Genomic DNA, 16,423 nt, shown 5'->3' on the forward strand with positions numbered 1-16,423 from the left:
TAGCTCCTCAATAGAAGAGGAATGTGCCACCTGCCCCACATGTTGGAGTTATGTCTAGCCTGAACTTGCCCAGGTTTTGTGCATGCTGTCACAGTTGCTATGAGTTCTTATGTACATCTGCCTTGTTGTATGCAAAAAAAAAAAAACCAGAACAAAACTAACAAACCCTATAATAATAAGCCATCCCTCTAATACACCATCATCTCTGACTCTTAAAGTCTTTCTTTCTCCCTTCCACTAAGATTTTTGACCCTTGAAGGGAGCGGTGTGTTATAGATGTCCCATTGAGGGCTCAGCATCCTGAAGTTTCTTATTCTCCACACACTGACTAGTTGTAGTCTCTACTAATTGCTTTCTAATGTAGGAAGAATCTCTGGTGAGGGTTGAGAGATTCACTGATCTTTGGGTATAGCAATGTCATTAGTTGTTTTAGAGCTAATGGGTTTCCTCTAGGACCTGTGAATTCTTTTGCCACAGGTTGTTGGTCTCATTAGCAGTGCCAGGCATACGAAGTATGAGAAAGAGGTTGGTTATGTTCGGAATATGAGTGCCACCATTGCGCCATTGGGCTCCTCTGGCCAGATAGGTTGTTGTTGTGGCTCACAGGGTTCACAACTGGGTGAGATCGATGATTACTTCTCTTAGAAGTGGTGGGTCATTACAGGAAAGTGGCATGCCTAGCACCTTCCAGGACTGCAAAAGCCAGCAAGCGCTTTCCAATATAGATTTCCCTTGTTCTTTTGTTAAATTTTTAATGAAAATATTGCATCATTTCCCCTTCCTCATGGCTTTGATGTGCCCCATTCTCACTGTCTCTCATTCATGTCCTCCTTTTCTTTAGTTATTATTGATATTTTCTTAGTTAGGGTTACTATTGCTGTGATGAAATACCATGACTACAATAACAGGGAAGAAATTTTATTTGACTTACACTTCCACATCATAGTCATCACTGAAGGAAGTCAGGATAGGAACTCAAACAGGGCCAGAACCTGGAGCAGGAGCTGATGCAGAGGTCATGGGGGGATGCTGCTTACTGACTTGCTCATTTTGGACTACTCAGCCTGCTTTCTTACAGGACCCAGGGGTGCGCCCACCATCGGCTGGACCTTCCCCCATCAATCACTACAGGCTTGCCTACAGCCCTATCTTACTGAGGCATTATCTTTATTGAGTTTCCTCCTCTCAGATGAGTAGCTTTTGTCAACTTGACGTAAAACTATCCAGCACAGATATATATGCAAATATAGGCATAAATGCAACCTGCTGCATCTGTTTAATTTTACTTGTATATGCATTTGTTTCTAGGGCTAACCACTTGGTATTAGATAATCAGTTAAGGGCCTCATCCCTGAGGAAGATTTTTCCTATCTATGTTGGGATGTCAACTGGAGTTGGAGTTGTTCAGGTTTTGTTTAGGCAGCCATGTTGTTAACCTCTATGTTTTATGAATCAGGGGTATGGTGCCTTCATCAATAGGATCTTACCATCAAATTCTGGAAATAGGTGACCAAAATCAGTGATAATAATCTGGAATGTTTGTAGGCCTATGGAACCCCATTAACCAACAACTCACAATGAAGTGACTCATTCCTGCGCTGGGGATTTTATTTGGTAGCGTGTGGTTATAGGTTAATTGTGTGTGTGTGTGTGTGTGTGGCTTTTCTAACAAAAAAATTTGTTAGTTATTGCTCTTGGCAGTCCCTCATCTGCCCTTTTTTCCTACCCCACCTCCCTAATCTCTCCTGTTCCATTTTTCTCTTCCATTCTTTCGACCATTATATTCTGTCTCCCCTTGCTTGAAAGAGTCCCTGCTCCCACCTGGCCCTTTATGAGTGTCCTAACCTCTATGGGCATTCCAAATGAAACACACGTAACTGAAGCTTAAAGTTAGCATCTCTATTTCAGAGAAAACATGTGGTTTGTCTTTCTGCATCTGACTTCTCACTCAAGATGATGGTTTCCAGTTCAGTCCATTAACCTGCAAATTTCGTTTTCCCTCAGTTGAATATTATTCCATTGTGTTAGTGTACCACACATTCGTTCCTGTTTATCAGTTGATGGACTGTGTATTTCCATTCCCTTCTCCTCTCCTCTCTCTAAAATGAGTAGCAGCTGCAGGCACTATGCTGACCTGAGCTGTCGGAATGTCTCCATGTTACTGTGCGATGTAGTTGGAGATCCCATGATCATAACTCAGCCAAAGTCCTGGGAAACATGGTATTGTTTTCTTTTTTAGTGAAGTCTTTACAAGTCATGCTTCATTCACCTTCTTCGCTGGCTCTAGAACTGAATGTTTTGACTTTCAGATCCTCTGCAAGTTTGATGAGATGGCATCTGGTAGCAGGTGGAGAGGTCTGCCCCACTCACCGCAGACAGGAGCTGCACAAAGTCCACATATGTCTTTGTCTTGAACTCAGTGATTGGGCTCAATGGGCAGCAGAAGGTGCTGCGTGGAACCATGGCAGAAACTTTGCTGGAGGGTCCCATCCAAAGTCTTCCTGACCTCAGTGCCACTGTGGCACTAGGTTTTGTTAAGTTTCTGTTACCTTGTCTCAAAAATACCTACATTGACCTCACAGAATCGGATACTCTGAGTTCAGGACTCACACAGCGGTGAGGCTGGGCAGTACTTCAAGACTGTTCACCTTATGGCCATTCACATTGACCAGTTGTCCTATACTGTGGTCCAGTGCCCAGTGTGTCTTGTGTTTTGTGGACTTCAGAATGCAGCAGATTTAAGAGAACTTGCAGGGGCATCTGTTCTTATTGAGAAACTCTTGGACCAGGGAGACTTCATTGTCCCTTGTGACCAAGTTTTCATACAGTATTAATTGTGCTCGATAGCACTTGGCACCCAGCTCCTCCATTTCTGGTGCTGGATCAGTGTCGCAAGTGGGATTTGGAACCTGCAAAAACTGTTTTTTTTTTTAATGTCTTCTTTACTGGGCATCTTCTAGCTGGCTGAAACCCCCTCCTCCTCCTGTGAGCGTGCTGGTATGACAACTTCCTTCTAATTTTATCAAATACAGTATGTCCAGAAACAAAACAGAACCATGTTTCTGCATGTGATTCCTGGCAGAAATGGTGCTCCTTCGTCTTGGGATAAAACTGTGAACTTTTAAGAAGCAACACGATGTGATTACTTAAGGAAAGCAACTGCCATGCACAGCCTGGGTGCCAGAGCCTATTTGTTCCTGGCGGTCTGAGGACATTGCTAGTGATTTGTGCGAGCTGGGGTTCCTGACTATGGGCAGAACCCCCCCTTAGCTTGCAGGGTCCTGGAGAGAGAGCCAAGGTACGGTGCACAGTGTTGCATCCCCAGGAGAGCCACATTATCCCGACATTTATTCATTCACGTGGCACAAGCCAAGTGTGTGCATGTGTGAGATTGAGACAGACACTCTGAGACAGTGTGATGCACCGCTCACAGGAAGGAATGCACTGGTGGGGGAAGCTGTGTGCCTGGGCCCAAATGCCTAGGGGCTGTACCAGGAGGGGGACTGAGCTGTGAGACACAGGGAGACATAAATCTCCTCACATCACTACCTCACTGAGCTGTGGGGCCTTCCTTTAACATAAGCCAGCTTCATCCTGGGGCTCACCTGCAGAAGCAGTGAGCTTTTCTCACACTGGAAACAGACTGGCAGTGTTGAGCTTAAGCAGAGCTGACTGTTATACACGTTGGAGAGTTTAAATAGGACATTCTAAGGCAGGTTTAGGTTTCTTGCGAATGGCGGGTTGAGGTAAGGAAGGAGAGGCATGCACTGTTATTAATCATGTTGTGCTTTAGGGTAATGCTTTAACATCATTTTAAGAGGCTGAGAGATGGCTCAGAGTACTTAGTATAGAGTACTGACTGATCTACCAGAGGACCCTGGTTTAATTACCAGCCCTTGTCTGGCTCTTCACAACAGTCTGTGACTCCAATTCCAGGGATTTACTCTCTTCTTTTGGCTTCTGTAAGCACAAGCCCTCACGTGTGCATGGACACACATGCAGACAAACAACAAACAAAACATACATGAAATTTCAAAACTAAAATATAATATTTTAAGTTTAGATAATAATTATGTCTTGTCTTTTTTTCCTAGGATGTCTTTGAGTTTCAGCGTGGCTCTGGTACTGATCTTACCTTCATATAAAACTCACTAATGGTTTGAATAAGAGTGGTCCTCATAAGCTCGTGTGTTCAAATACTTGGTCTCCAGTTGGTGGAACTGTTTGGGAAGGATTAGGAGATATGGACTTGTTGGAAGAGGTGTGTCACTGAGGTTTCAAAAGCCCACACCATTCTCAGTGTACTTGTGTGGATAAAGATGTGATCTCTCAGATACTGCTCTAAGGCCATGCCTATCTTCTGCCATGTTCCTGCCTTGGTGGTCATAAATTCATCCCCTGAACTTGTAAGCTCCAGTAACACTTTCCTCTAGAAATTGTCTCAGTCATAGTGTCTCTTCAGAGCAATTGAAAAGTAACCAAGACATAAGTTCATCAAAGACTCCTTGCATTGATTGTGGTTGGTATATCTATATAGTGTCAACCACTTTTACTTGAAATTACTGAAGTTTTTGTTTGTTTTCCTCTTTGGAGTGCTTTGGTCATGCATCATTTGCTTCCCCATGGTTTGATTCCATCCTTGACTTCTGACATAGAAATTATGATTGTACCTGACATAAAAAACATCTAAGGTGAATCCATGAATTCAGTTCTTACATAAATAACACCGACTGTATGTATGGATTAAACTCCCTTTGTGTGTGTGTTGTAGTATGTGAAAGACCTTTTACATATTCCTTTATTTAATAGATACTTATTGAACATATACTGCATGCTGACACTGTTCTGAATGCCTGAGTTATATAAATTAAACAAGTCTTTGTTCTTGGAACATACATCTCAGTGATAACCGTACATCATTTCTAGCCCCCGTGACAACTCTTCAATATAGATATTGGCTCGGCCATTCTTCAGGTGAGCAGAGAGATGCTCCAGGGATAGTCCTGGCAGCGGATAATGAGTGTGGTCATGTCTCGCATAGAAGAATGTTGACCGGATTCAGAAAAAGTCAGGCTTCTTACAACCTGAGTTAGTCAATAGGAGAATTCCTGGAATGTATGAGTCCTAAATTGGCTCTTAGAGGAAACCATTATTTAAATTCAAGGGCAGAAATGTAGCGCTCATTTTCTTTCATTGGAGCAAGGCAGCAGGCTGACGCAGAGAAAGCCAGGTTATGGCGAGAATCAAGTGTTTGCTTACTATAGTCAGCAGCCTCCACTAAACTCCTGGAATGGCAGCAGTGGGCCTAATTCGGGTCTGTTAGAACGGGAATCCAGAAAGAGAGCACAGTGAGTTATTACCAGTATCAGCATGGGATTGATAGGATCGCCACTAATTTTCATGCTAGAATGCCAGATACAGTATAATACTGATGTGGTTATGTTGATTACCTTAGTGCCCTGAAACCAATCTTTAGAAAATCTCCATTAGGATTGTTGAAGAGATTACTAATACATGTTGGCTTGATTGTGTGGAGACTGAGATAGGAAACCAGAAGTGGAATTTTTTTTAAAAATTGTTTATTATGTATACAGTGTTCTGCCTGCATGTATGCCTCCAAACAAGATGTGGGCACTAGATACAGTTATGATTCATCGTGTGGCTGCTGGGAATTGAACTCAGGACCTCTGGAAGAGCAGCCAGTGCTCTTAACCTCTGAGCCATCTCTCCAGCCCAGAAGTGGAAAATTTTAGGTTAAAATGTTGATCATGTATTGTGTAGACTCAATTGTATAAAACTTGTGTTTATTAATGTACCAGATTATTTAAAAACATTTAAATTTTCATATACATTAAAGATCTTTAAAAGACTTCTTTATTGAGATAGATTTGATAAACAATGTCTTGCACGTATTTAGTGTGTGAAAAAATGTGAAGCCATCACCATGATTAAGAGTGATCAAAGCCTAGGCCCAGTTGTATATGTTTCTGTTCCAGTCTGCCTAAAAAGCTGAAACAAAAGAATAACTGGGAATCAGGAGTTAAACCACTCAGTGTAACAAGACAGGGAGACGGGGAGGAGACTAAACCACAGTCAGGTTTTGTTTCTGTAAGCTTCCTTGTACCTGTTTATGATCACTCTAGCACCCTGTACTTTTTACATTCCCACACAATGATACATGTTTTCTTTTTTAAAATTTTCTTTAGATTTATTTTTATTTAGTGTGTTTTGACTGCATGTATGTCTGTGCATCATGTATGTGCGGTGCCCTCAGAGGATAGAGGAGGGTGTTAGATCCCTTGAAGCTGTAGTTACAGGTGGTTGTTAGCCATCATGTGAGTGCTGGGAAATGAACTCTGGTCCTCTGGAAGAGCAATCGCAGCTCTTAACTGCCGAGCCATCTTTCCAGCACCAATATATTTTTTATTGCTATGCATTAAGTTGCTTTTCGTGGCTATTTTACAGAAGCGAAGTTTTGCTTCTTTATGCTGGGTATTTTCTTAATGCATTTCTAAAGTTTTTATATATTCTCAATTAAAGTCCTTTATCAAATATTTGGTTTGCAAGTATTATTTCTCAGGCCATGCCTTGTGTTTTCATGCTTTTATGTGTCTTTTAGAGAAGAGAAGTTTGGATTTTGTTGCTGTCCAAATTAGTCCTTGTATCTACCCACAGGGATCACATTTCATGCAATGGAGGGCCAGAAGGGTTTTTTCCCGTCTCTATCTATAAATTTTGTAGTTTGTGATTTTACTTATGTTTCCAATCAATTTTGAATTTTGGGGGTTTGGGGGTAGGGATGGGAAACAGTCTCATATGTACTCCAAGCTGCTAGGTGGAACAGACCACCCTGCCTCTTCCTCTGCTGCCCCAGCGCTGGGATTAAAGACATGTACTGGGATTAAAGACATGAACCTGTGTTCTTGTTGGCTTTTGTTTTTGTCTTTTGTTGTTTGCATCTAATATAGAAATTTAGTTATTTTTCTACCATTTATTGAAAACGTTTCATTTCTCCATTGGATTCCATTTGTATCCTGTCTGCATGAACAAGTTGTATTTGAGGTGCATATGCGTATTTAGATTGTATCTTCTGTTCCCAGAGTAGGCTAGCATTGCCTTAGTAATTGGAAATTGGTAAGTCTGGAAATTAGATATAAAGCTTCTCCATCTTCAAATTTTTTTTTGGTCATTGGAGATCAGTAAAATTCAACTAAACTTTTAGAATTACTATTTCTGGTGCTACAAACTTAAGGTGGAGTTTTGGTTATGATTATATTGAATATCTAGAGTTTAAAAACTATGCCTATGAGGCTTGGTCTAGCTAAGCGGTACAGCTTACCTGGCCTATGCAGGGTCCTTGCTTCTATCCCCAACACTGCAGGATGGAGATATTCTGCCCTCAGATAAGGTGAATCTTTAAAGCTTTTGTTTCTTCCTTTTAATTTTGTTTGTTTGTTTTAGTATTTGTGTGGGGGAGGTGAGTGGGGCCTGTTTACATCAGGGAGTGCTTGTGGAGGACAAAGGACAACTCTCAAGAGTCCATTCTTTCCTTTTACCATGTGGTCACGTTTAGTCTTCAATATTACATATTTTTGATGCTTCAATAAATGCTACTTCAGCATTTCAGTTCTGACTACCGATTGTAAGTGGATAGAAATACGTATATTTTTGGACATCATTCTTGTGATCTGTAATATTACAGATTGAATCAGATTGTCTTCATAGATCAGGGGTTAGAAACCTTTCTCTTTAGAGTCCTTTAGCTGATATTTTCAGCTTGTGGGTTGGATGGTCTGTGTGGTGGTGGCTTCTCTGCCTGCTGTAGGGAAAACAGTGGTTAAATACATAAGCAAATGGGGGTTGGGGAGTACCCCACCTGGCTTAGTCATGGAAATTTCTTCAGGTGCCAGCCTTGGCCACAGGTAACTGTGCCATCTGGGAGAAATGGGCAGGTTGTATGGCCTCCAATTTTACTTGTCTTTTGTTTCCTTCACTTTCTTTGTCATTGCTGCCTGGGAGTTCTTGTAGTGACACCCTGGGTGGGATAGAGGAGAGCAGTTAGGGGTCTCCCGTTTGTAATTGCAGGGGATAGAGGAGAGCAGTTAGGGGTCTCCCGTTTGTAATTGCAGTGGAAGCGCTCCTTCTCAGCATTAGGTGGGCAGGTCTCTTGTAAGCCCCATTTCAGGGGGAGGAAAGTCTGAGCTGGTCATAGTTGGCCACGAGTTGTTTGTTTATTTTCCCTTTCTTGCTCCCCTCCCACCCAGTCAGTACTGGAATTTCTCAAATGGGTTTTCCATGTTCATAGAGTAATTGCATAGGGTTTCTTTTTTAGCTTATGAATACAATATTCAGATAGATACGATAAGCTCCCTTTCTTTTTCCCTTTGTGCTGGAGATGAAACTGAGAGCCTTCCTTATACAACAAAAGATGCTGGGAGTTGGGGAGACCCAGAACATGTTGAGAGGAATGGTTACTCTTCCTCTGGCTGGCCAGTGCCAGGTTGTAGCATAATATCATTATTGCCAGATCGTTTCAGTTTTGAAGAGAAGTTGGAAATTTAGTAATTTTTTTTCCTGTTACCTATCCCGTTTTGAAATTGTCAACTAAATTCTAAACCTGGGCTAGATATACATAGTATAGAGTTTATACCATCTTTATTTTTATTTTATGTATCTAAGTGTTTGCCTGAATGCGTATGTCTTCTAGTTTGTGTCTACTAGACAAGGAGGCTGGGAGCTGAAGTTACAGGTGGTTGTGAGCCACTGTGTGGGTGCTGGGAACTGAACCCTGACCCCCTTTGCAGCATGTGTATTCTTAGCCCACTGAGCCCTCCATCTTAATCATTAAGTGTGCATAATAGCTCACAATATTAAGTACGTTCACACAATTGTGCAACCAACTTTCAGTTATATTTCTTTGCATCTTGCAAAACTAAGACTTTGTACCCAACCAACAATTCTTTCCCTCCCTTCAGGGACTGCAGACTGCTAATCTCATTTGTCTTTATTAACTTGATGCCTGTGGAGATCCCATAGTAGTGAGTTCATAGGGCATTGGCCTTTCTGAGCTGCTAGCGGCCACTCAGCCAGTTGTCCTTTGGGATTATTCACATAGCACGTGCCAGTATTTCTACCTGGAAATCCACAATTGAAATGTGCAAACAAGATTTTGTTTCCTTTTTTTTAAAAATCAATAAATACTAGTTTGCTTAACCACTAGTTTGTTGTTGTTTGCTTGGGTTGTTTTTATTTGTTTGTTTGTTTTGAGTCAGGATCTCACTCTGTAGTCCCAGCTAGCCTGGAACTTCCTGTGTAGACCAGTCAGTCTGGTCTCAAACTCACAGAGATCTGACTGCCTCTGCCTCATGAGTGCTAGGATTAAAGGTTTGCAAAGCCATACTTAGCTGAGAAGTTGCTTAAAAAAATTTAAAACATTATACAAGCTATTCAAAACATGACTCCCTCAACTGGATTTTGCACTGGTCTATATGGATAATAAAAGGAAACATGAGAACTATTTAACTCAGCACTGTAGGCTGTTGGAAAGTGTAGAGCCGTTTGGTCACTCTAGAAGGGCCGGACTCTTTGTTCTTGATGTAGTAGAAATTTATGGAGCATCATGAGGTTTGTGATTGTGTTTGTGTGTGTGTGTGTGTGTACTGCTGTTCCTATAGATATGAGCATACATGTTGTACACTGCTATTCCTTTAGAAATGTACATACATGTATACCTGTATGTCTGTGTGTGCATGCGTTTGTATGTATAAGAATGTATAATCAAAAATTTTGTTTTAGATGCTATTAATAAAATAGAAATTAACAAGAGCCCAGGGGACAAGGTTGGGACAGTTACTGCCTCACTGTCAGCAAGTAGTCCTCCCACTTTCTCCCCCTTCCTTGGCTGAGTGAAGAGTGGATGAAAAGCTGAGCTTCCACGCATGCTTGGTCCTTCACCAGCCCTTCACATCAATTGCCTCTCTGGCTGTGCCCTTCCTCTGGTAAACAGGTACCCTTGGGACAGTACTCTTGGAAATTGCCCTGTGGATGCTGACTCTGGGATTTATGTCCTCATGTCCCTTTGAAGGCAACATTTAACTGATGAAGAGATTTGCTAGATTTGTGTTCGGCCTAAATTAAATGTAAATATAACATACCAGTGGGATAAGTTACTGCAGAGTATAAAGGTTCTTTGCCGCCTCCTCATCTTTTCTTCTTTAATTAGTCCCTTTGACCTGATAAAATTATTGGGAGCATGATTCTCATAGTGCTCTTGGCAGGACCTTTTCTGAGTTTTGTTTTGTGTGTGTGTTGAGTTTTTTGTTTTGTTTTTTTTAGATTCACAGATGTTATGTCTGTATCAGTGAGGCCCGCTGGTGTTTGTGGGGCTGGATGGGCCATGTGGGGGTGTTCCTAGTTACACTTCCCAGATTCAAGAGGCTCTTGAACAGAGGGAACAGAGAAGGAGAGGCTCCAGCATAAGTCTTGGGAATTTTCTTCATGTGAAGGATGAGGTACATCCAGAGACAGACTGTCCCAAGGTGCATTTGAGACATCCAGCAACATGCTGCAACTTGTAGGCTCCTGTTGGAACCTTGTGGAAAATGGCCATGGTGTGCAAGTGTGAGCATGAGTGTGAACACAAGCATCTGACCCACAGCACAAGTGAAACAAACAAAACCCCCATGACCTGGAAGTGAACCTTGACCTCGGAGTTAATGCTGCCCCTGCAGACAGAGCTGCGAGTGACTTTGGAAGCCAGCCTCCCTGTGTTATTACTGTGAAATGTGTACTGTTTGCCTTTGTGCCACTTACATTGCAGGTGACAATCACAGCAGCTCTTTGTGTTCATTGTAGAAAGAAACCACAAACCAGCAAAATGAGGAAGTAAAAATCACCCCACACCCTGGTACCTTCCTTCTTTCCTCCCTCTCCCTCTGATCACGGCCCCCATCGTGCGTGCGTGTGTGTGTGTGTGTGTGTGCTGTGTGTGTGTTGAGTGTGTAGAGTTTGTCTTATGTGTGTGGTGTGGTGTAAGGTGTATGTGTGTGGAATTTGTGTGTTATGTGGTATGTGTGGAGTTTGTGTGTTATGTGTGCTTGTGTGTGTAGAGTTTGTGCATGTGTATGTGGAATTTGTGTGTGGTATGGCATGTGGTGTGTGTGTGGAGTTTGTGTGTTATGTGTTGTGGGTGGAGTTTGTGTGTTATGTGTGTGTGGAATTTGTGTGTAATGTGTATGTGGTGTGTGTGTGTGTGTAGAGTTTGTGCATATGTGTGGTACATGTGTGTGTGGAGTTTATGTGTTATGTGTCTGGGGTGTGTGTGTGTGTGTGTAGAAGCCAGAGGAGGAAGTCAAGTATTCTGCTCCATCACTTTTCTCCTTGAGACAATCTCTCACTGTACTGGCTAGCTTTTGCAAACTTGTTGCAAACTAGAAAGTCACCTGGAAAGAGATTCGGAATCTCAGTTCAGGAATTCCTTCACAGACTGGTCAGTGGCATGTTTATGGGGCATTTTCTTGGCTAATGATTGATGTGGGAGGACCCAGTTCACTGTGGATGATGCCATCCCTGGGCAAGTGATCCTGGGTTGTTTCTTGCTCTGACTTCCCTTACCGATGCCTTTGCCACGACATATCACTTTTGGCTCTGGTGTTTTCTCATACACACCAAGAAGCAGACCAAGTTACTAAATCTGCCAGGCTGGCTCTAGCAGGCATCTGAAATCCTCCTGTTGCCACCCACAGCCCTGGAGGTATGAGCAACTGTATAATCACACCTGGGTTTTTATTTGGGTGCTGGGAATCTGAACTCGGGTCCCCATGGTTGCAAAGCAAGCACCGTTGACTCTCCCCAGTGGTTCTTTCACCCCCAAAACTGTTTCATAAGGAGAGTGGTATTATCAAAACTGACCTCCTGGAAAAGGTGACGATCTCATAAGTCAACTTGACCAAACAAGCAAGAACACAAATGACTATTACTGTTTTCTTAACTACTGTATAGCCTTGCAAAATATCCTCTGGCCGTGAGTATTCCTGTGTAGTTCCTAATTAGTATTGGCATGCTTCTTTGGCTATGTATTATGAATTATCAGTAAAATAATGTTAGGGCCTTGATAAGACTACGGAATTTATTTTCTGCTAGAGTTATTCTTTGTGTAACACAGACTGCAGCATCTTCTACTAAGAAAAAGGGAAGAAGAACGATGTTTTAGATAATATACCTTTATTCTGTTGCTTAGTCGTCACTAGAAATATATCTAAGTCTTTATTAAATTTCATGCATGCACACATGTACATATGTTTGTATGCGAATTGCTTGTGGGCTTCTGCTGGCACCTTTGGTGAGTATCAAGGTTTGCCACCCTGTCTCAGAGGTTCTGCTGACCCTGACCCTAGGACTGTTTTCATGTTCCCTGGGGAGCCAGTACTCTGGCTGTGGAGCGTGCTGGCTCATCTCTGCTTCTACAGTGTCGCTGCACTTGCTATAAAGCCTTGGGAGCCATGCTGTCTCTCTACCATTGATAGTTGGCAGTGAGAAGCCAGGAGATCTATTCTGTCACAGGCATTTAATGGAGATAAAACATTAGTGAAGCTATTTGAGAACATTTTTGACAAGTGGTCCCTCTGCTAAAGACCTTGGCTGCAGGTTAGAATACTATTAGGAAATCAAACTGTTAAGCAAATAAATCTTTAGGTTGCTATTGAACTTGGGATGAGGCTATGCCTATTTTTAATTTCCCAGCGGACTCATGACTAGCCATTACATGGCCTACTATTTTTATGTTTTAATTTTTTGGTCTTCATATTGTTAGTGTTGTAGATCGGATGACAATTCTTTATCCACAGCTATTTCAAGATTTCTGCAGATAGTTATTTATAAGAGATCTTTAAAAAAAACTCATTCATTCTTTTGCCATATAATTGTCTCTTTGTCTTGGCTGGATTTATTCAGAGAAGAAGAAAATTTGGAATTAGATGTGGAAAGAGGCCAACAACAGGGGCAGAAGATGACAGTAGAAATGCCCCAATCAGGACACTTGGAAAGCTCGCATCGTGATTGTAAGAGGAAGGAGTCTTTAAAATAGATTTGCTCTGCCCCTACCCCCCTTTTCCGTGAGATTTGTCTGCTTCTGCAGCTTTGTTTAAGGTGAGAAACCGTTCCATACTTATGAGGTCTCTTGTATCCTCTGCTCTCCCTGCTGATGGAGACACAGATGGTCTGCTTCTTCTCACTGTTTTACCCCTCACAAGCCACAGTTAGGTTCTTGACTTTGAGGTCTATGTTTCTCTGTCGTTTCTCCCTGTAGCCGTCTCCCTCTCTTCTTCTTTAGGTACCTGAGTCATGTTGTCTTGGCATTCTGCACAGCTCGGTTTGGGAACTTGAGGGGCAATGAGGAAATGAAAAAAGAACAGACTTACAGGACATACAGAAAATCCCGGTGGGCCACGCTTTCTGGTGGAGACCTTCTGTCTTAGCCATTGTTCTGTTGCTGTGAAGAGACGGCATGACAAGGCAACTCTTAGAAGAGAAAACATTTAACTGGGGCTTGATTACCATTCCAGAGGGTAGGCCATTATCATCATGGCGCAGCAGGGTGCCACCATGGCACGAGAGCAGTAGCCAAGAGCAACATCCTGATCAACAGGCTCTAGTCATTTCACAGGAGGAAAGAGTAGTTGGTCATTTGTGTATATCAACATTTGCTCTCAGACCGGAGGAAGGCTCCCCCTGTTCCTATGGCTCTGAAGCTTTAGGGTCCTTGACTTGACAGTGCTCACGACAACATACATTTCACTTGGGGCTTCCTCCTCTCCCCACTGTGTCTTCTGTCACCCAGGTGGGCCTCGAACTCCTATTCTGCTTCCATTTCCCAAGTACTGGAATTGCAGTCATTTACCATCACGCCTTGTTTCTCTGCCTTCAGTTTTCAGAATCATTTATTCATTTTGTATATGTGCATGCATTATATGTGCGGCATGTGTGTCACAGCGTGTGTGCAGAGATCAGAGGACAAGCTGTGGGACTTGGTTCTCCTCACCACTTGGGTTCCAGGAATGACCGACAACAAGTGCCTTTGCCCATCTAGCCATCCCACTTGCACTTTTCCTGCCCTGTTTGAAGCCCAGAGAGACAGGAAGTTAGGGGAACTTACTGCCTTCACATACAGAGAGACAGGAAGTTAGGGGAACTTACTACCTTCACATACAGAGAGACAGAGTGGTTCTGTTAGGTGTGGGAGAGGAGAGAGCAGAGACAGGCATCAGCTGCACTTCCTAGAAATAGAGGAGACATCTGAGATCAAGGGAACTATGGGCAAGGATTCTTTTTGTTTCTTTTGGGTGTTGGTTGTAGGATCGGGAATTGAACCCAAGGCATCAATCATATCATATATGCAAAGCATTCTTTCATTGAATCTTTCTCCTTATCCTGTACAAATTACTTATGCTCTTACCTATAACATTAAGGTGATTAATGTTGCTTTTGTGACTATTTATAAGAAAGAAATTATTTGTTGGCTACATCTAAGTAGAGACATCTATTCCTGTTATTGCAAATCAGAGCCCATCTCTGCCCTGCTTTGAGTTTTGAGGTCTTAGATCTGCTCCACCCAACATAGCCTCACCAAATGCTTTACTCCCTTTGCATTCCACAAGACATACTTATCTTAGCCTTCACCCAAGGCTTCGTGCATATTCCTGAGAGTGCATTGCTTTTTAGGCTAAGACGGATTAAATGTTTTGACATCTTGGTCTTTTCTAGGTATGTCTTTTTCACATTTGTTTTGTCACGGAGCAGATTTCCTTGTCCTCTTCAGAGATTCTTCCCTAACTGGTCACCTAGTGTGGTGATGTGAAGGGACTGTAAGGACAGAGAATGCAGAAGGACCTGCAGCTCTTAAGGCGGAAGCCCCTAGTAGGTGGCTAGGCAATGGGCCCTTCCTGGCCACCTTGATGCTAACAAGTGCAGACATGGGACCTGGTGTTCCCATCTCCACTTCTGTTCCATTTCCATACAATGCTTTCTCCCTCCCTTAGTCTCTCCTTCTGGTCTGAGTACATTACTAGGCGGTTATGAGGGGAGAAGGTGCCTCGCATGTAAAGGGTAATTCAGTAACCCCAAGCAGTAACAGAAGCTAGAAAGCCATTCTGAGAGAGATTCTGTTTAGCCACTGAGCCTTTCCCTTTGAAAGGCGCCCCTGCTGACTGCACACAACGTCATGAAGGGATGTTGTGGTTCCTGGTGCTGTAAGGAAAGCTTGTCCATTCTGCTGTGACTTCAGTGGTCAACATGGCCTAACCCATATAGACCCTGTCTCTCTAAGGGAGAGATCTGGAGTTGCATGGCCCAGTGACTGGGGCCAGTATTTTGAGTTTGGAGTTCAAGTGTGAGCAGGGTTGGCAGAGCTGCAGGATATTACTTCTTGTGGTCGCTCATAGATTGGTCAGTTTTGCTGGCTTTTGTCAGGAGGCCGCAGGACCTTCTCTACAAGGTTGCTAAGTGACTTCATGACATGACATCTGCTTCTGCAAAATAAGAGACCAAAGACAAAACCCTGAAAGTTGAGGTGTCTTTTAGGATTTCATGTCAGAAAACAGCATCATCGTATCGTGTTTGTCCCTTCAGTGGGAGGGGACTCCAGTGGAGCTTCATAACCCAGAGACAGTCAGGTACAGTGCTGCCTACCCCACGCTGTATGGTGTTCCCAGTGACGGTCTGTTGTTTGTTACCAACCTGGCTCAATACCTGTCACATATGCTACAGGCTCAATTGAACTAAGGGCTAGGGAGACAGTAAAGTAAGGAGAGAGGGGAAAAGAGGGTTGTCGTTTGCTGGTACGCGTTAGTATCTTCTAAGAAGTGCCAATACGGATGGCTGATTGAACATCGCTGTGAAATTAGGTTTAGGTAAGGTCTGTAAAATTTTAAAAACAGCCATAAAAACTTATAAACACTCAGATTGCTTTGTAACTATCTCCATTATCACTCCGTTCCAAATAAACCCTGGCTGCGAATCATAGCCTCTGAATTGTAAGCCTGATTTATCCCAAGGAAAAACATATATTCCCAAACAGGGAGTCTAGATTCAAAACCAAATTCTCATTGTGCTTTGAAAGATGGATCAGAGAATGAATGTGTGTGTTTGAATTCATGTGAATTTTTTCTTGTTTCTTGACCTTTTGGACCTGATTTCATTAGTTCATCTCCTGGTCTTGGATATGTTGGAAAAAGCAGTTTTAGCAAAGCAAGATAGTCTCAAGGTTCTTCTCTATGAATTATTGCAAAAGGTAGTTAACCATTCTGTTCTAAGTGAAAACATTGTCAGCCACAACCATCAATTCTAAGATGTGTAGTTTCCTACCTTGGATGTTCCAGGAATTAAAACACACTCTACAATTAGTGACATTTTGTAATTTAGTTGACAG

At 42.6% G+C, this 16,423-nt stretch overlaps 1 protein-coding gene and 1 non-coding gene across 38 annotated transcripts in view; one reads left to right on the forward strand and one right to left on the reverse strand.

Moving 5' to 3' along the window:
- Magi1 (membrane associated guanylate kinase, WW and PDZ domain containing 1) overlaps positions 1–16,423 on the forward strand; it is a 625,393-nt gene that overhangs the window by 423,095 nt on the left and 185,875 nt on the right. The gene's annotated exons all lie outside the window — the stretch shown is intronic.
- On the reverse strand, positions 2,094–2,223 carry LOC142856614 (small nucleolar RNA SNORA44). Its single transcript, XR_012911662.1, has one exon. It is a non-coding gene; the product is annotated as a small nucleolar RNA SNORA44 (small nucleolar RNA).

Source organism: Microtus pennsylvanicus, chromosome 8 (assembly GCF_037038515.1).
Source record: "Microtus pennsylvanicus isolate mMicPen1 chromosome 8, mMicPen1.hap1, whole genome shotgun sequence".
NCBI lineage: Eukaryota > Metazoa > Chordata > Mammalia > Rodentia > Cricetidae > Microtus > Microtus pennsylvanicus.